The following is a 4,282-nucleotide window of genomic DNA, read 5'->3' as shown; positions in this document are numbered from 1 at the left end:
GAGGACCTTACGGGTGAGAGGTGTGACATTTTTACTTTCAATCCTATTTGGATGCTTTTGCACATATTTTCATGTACATTGTGCATTGATGTCAATGGGAGATTTGCACAATAATTAGGATTTGGTCCTTGGTGGTTTGTGTGTCAGATGTAGTTGGACATTTGTGCCACATGGGGGCACTAGACATCTCGTGTGTGTGTGTGTGTGTATAGAACCTAATCTGGTTTTAGTCCTGTCATGTGCACCAGGGATTAGATGAAGGAACTAATAATGAGTGGAATTAACTGAAGATGGTTTTATATCAAAATGAAGGGTTTTACTTCCCACTCCCAGAAGAGGTTCTGTTTAATAAAAAAGGACTAGAGATTTTTCAAACACAAATTATTTTCTTTGAAGTCATATCTCAGTCCCTGAAATAGCTAGAATGAAATTGACTGTCTAGTCTGGCCAACTTTGAAAGATCTTGTCTAGCCAATTCAGGGTAAAGAGTGTCGGTTTTTATTTAAATTGACCAGAAGATTTAAACATTTCAAAGCATGATTTAAAATGTACTTTCATCTATATCATTTTCAAACACAATTTTGTCCAGGTCCAAGTGAAATAAGATTGATTTACACAGGGAATGTCTCTGAATCAATTTTACAAGAGAGAACTGCCTGTCTATTTCCCAATAATATAAAGTCAAAGCAATTTGCACTCAAATTAATACTTCCTATGGACCACTGCTTTACATACTATCAGAAGAACCGCTTGGTTCACCCCATAAAACAAAATAATATATTAGACGAACTCCCCTCTATATTCAACCACCAAAATAGTGCCTCCTACCATTGGCACACTGCTCACCTCAACCAAACCCCTTCAGGTGAACTCTGTGCCCTCCTTCTGTCTTTCGCTCCGTTGTGGTTGGCTGCTTGCCCTCGCCTCATGAGGTCTCCACACAATCAGGTCACCTTGATGGGCGCACCTTTCTGAGATGAAGCCAAAGGCCAATTTATCCTGTCTATCTCCTGTTGGACAATAAAGTTGTATTCAGTTCTGTTAATATATCTCTTAGAGAAATGAATGACCTGAGTGACTTAGTGAAGCTAATTATGGGGATAACTGGGTGTGTGGTATTAGGTGGTATAAAGAGTGTATCTACAGTAGATAGTATCCATCCGATGTTCAGGGTTATATTAGTATCGTGGCCCTACAGCAGGGTACAACATTACAGAATGTTCAGTGAGATACCGTATGTATTCTGTAGAACATATATAATGCTTTCATGTCGTGAAGTAGCACATTGGCTCATCTCAATTCACAATATTTTCACCCGCAACATTCGGGAACATTTGAATACATCTCTTGCACAGGGCAAGAGATGTATTCAGGGTTAAATGGATGTCTGTATTCAAAGAGGTATCGACACATGGTTCTCGATCTCACAACCGGAGGAACAGCCTCTCCCTACAGGTGTGCCTCAGCCTGAACTGTGAGGTAATACCCCTTAGGACTACTACCCTGCTCACCGTACTCAAAAGACCCAACACAGAAGGGCTTTGACTTCTATTCCATGAGCCTCAGGGGATCCACACATCCCATTTGACAGTTACTCTCAGCTTCTGCAATAAGGTTACCAAAAGATACTGTCAAAGAGCATTAAATCGAGAGAAGCAGTATCTTTCATGTTGTAGCAGATACTGATACTAATATCGTCAGACAGTTTCCTGGGGACAGTGTAGAAAAGATAGGTTGAACTGAACAGATTTAGAATCATCTTCTTGGACTCCTAGGCCCACACACCAATGCTGTAGTGTGTTTTATGGTCGCCTCATGATCTTGTTTTACAGTATACAGTAACAGTAGGGGAGAGTTTAGTCTCTCATCACTGACTATTAGAGGTTTTTCCCCCGCAATTGCTACGTCCCCGTCACGCCAGGACAATCTGGTTGCCACAATGACGCTTTCTCAATATGGGATTTAGCTCGCCTGGTGTGCATTTTTGGAGAAATTCCATTTTCCCTTAAGCGTATATCCCGCCCACGTCGCACACCGGGCAACCTGAATCAAGTGCCCTTTAAAATCAGAGTTTTGAAACGCCAGTCTTGAAGTGCTGTAAATGTTGGTTGCGTAATAGACGTGTGATTGAATTAGGCTTGATTGAAGTGAATGCTGGCGAGACTTGAGAGCACTTATAGGCTCTGGGTGGGAAGGCTCTTAACTAGACCTTCTGAGGGTGGAGATTAGGCCTAACTATCAGGCTGTTTTATCCCAAAACTCTTAGATCACTTCCTTTCCTTGTCTCCTTTTCTTTGCAAACATGCACTCAGGCAAAGGACTGAATTTTTGTGCACAACATAGAAATTGAATAGAAATTGAAAACCCTGACATTCTTCTCTTTCTATTTTTCTCTCTCTTTCAAACCCTCCATTCCTCTTCTCTACCAAGTCCTTTCAGATCAGGAGACAAGGAAACAAGGGGACATCTTGGGATGTAGCCATGCCTCCTGTTGGTCTCCCAGTGCCAGGAGTCCTCTGAAAGCTCAGTGGAGAGGAGAGACCAACCGAACAGACTGATTCCACTGACTGAGCAGAGCAGCCGATGGCACAGGCAGTGGCGACTGGTGAGTCGTCGAGGGTAAGTTCATGCGAGGCAGCTGTTTCTTCTCGCCCTCTGTCGAGGCATCCGCGCAACGACTCTGCAGCGGGCGAGCCCAGGGAACAACGAGGGAAGAGAAGGAGGGAGGAGAGGGAAAAATCAATCACAATGCGATCAGTCAATGCAGGACCATAAACACTGAGAGGGAGGGCGAACGGTAGTGCATTTCCACCACGTTATCGGCTTTTGTTTAATCAGCTCAAGAGACGGATAGATCCTTTGGGGGTTCTTCCTTCTACAGTCATGTGGGAATACAAAGGGTAGAAATTGGCAATGTGCTGTACTGAAAAGAAAACACGCATTTGTGTACAACTGATAACTAAATAAAAAGTGTTGAGGCAGGGGATGCCTCGACAGGGAATATTAGGCTTTATTTGCCGTATTCTCAATTAAACAGAGAGTGTTATGTTGAGTTGAGCTGCCTTCGTATGCCAGGTGGAAGACTGTATTGTCATCTAGTCTATTCATTTCGGTTGAGATTCAGAGTCGGAATTGAGGATGAAATCCATTGAGGTTCAGAAACCCTTTTTTTTTCTTCAAAGGAAGGTCAAAACAGCAGCATACATGCATACAGTAACAGTGTGCCATAGGTCGTGGACGAATTCCCACTAGGTTTTCCTGGCCGGTGTCCCAGCAGTCCCTTACTAAAAACAATGTACAGTATATTGTTGTAACAAAGGCCTTCATGGACGTCAGCCTGTGACACCTTTCACCTGGGTGGAATGGGGAGGACAATATCAAAACACTTTTCATTTTTCTTTCCTTCTCCATATAAAGTGTAGCACTTTATACAGTCTCCCTCTCTCCTTCTAACTACCCCCCAGTGATGTATTCTGGGTAACATTTCAGTACCGCTGCCCGAAATAAGGATGACACAACACATTCATAAACAATTCATTGCACCTTTCCTACCTATATTTAAACATAAATGCTTAACCCAATGACTGCTGGTAGGCTCTGTGTAGTGCTCTTGCAAAGTTTTAAATAATAAATAGACTAAATAGTAAATAGACTATTGGTCCAAAGAGGAATGTATCTGGTGTGGAGAGTAAGAGGGCTTGCCCAGCCTAGCAGCAGTAGTTAATGGCCCAGTGTTTGGTTGGATGAGACTAAACGGCTGGATGGAGCTCATTCATTAGCTGTCTGCCTCGCAGGTGGCCCTGGTGTGTGTGTGTGTGTGTGTGTGTGTGTGTGTGTGTGTGTGTGTGTGTGCGCGTGGATACTGGCCCTGGTGTGTGTGTTCATGGGTGCATGAACTGTATGTATGTTGTGAGTCCGACTGCAAGAGGTTTCCCTTGGGGGTCCACGACGACCAACCGGTGACCGATGTCAATTAAAAATCCCCTTCATTAAGTGAGAAGAGATCCTCTGGCTTGGAATGATGACACTTAAACAACCGCCGCCATTCCCCACTCACTGTTGCACATTTCCCTGTCTGCATTGAGCGTGGGTGTCAGTGCAGATATGAGGCTTTTCACACTGGCAGGCAGAATTGAGCGACGCATTGGCTCACACCACCCGCCGTGACATTTTGGATCAATTTCCGGGTCCTGCTCACACAGTTGCTTTACAATGTGGTGCAATTGCTGCTCGGTGGAAATACTTGCTCGTGTAGCACTGCGTTATGCTGAGTTTTCGGACA

This window comes from Oncorhynchus clarkii, chromosome 5 (assembly GCF_045791955.1).
Source record: "Oncorhynchus clarkii lewisi isolate Uvic-CL-2024 chromosome 5, UVic_Ocla_1.0, whole genome shotgun sequence".
Lineage (NCBI taxonomy): Eukaryota > Metazoa > Chordata > Actinopteri > Salmoniformes > Salmonidae > Oncorhynchus > Oncorhynchus clarkii.
This window is presented reverse-complemented; position numbering follows the sequence as displayed.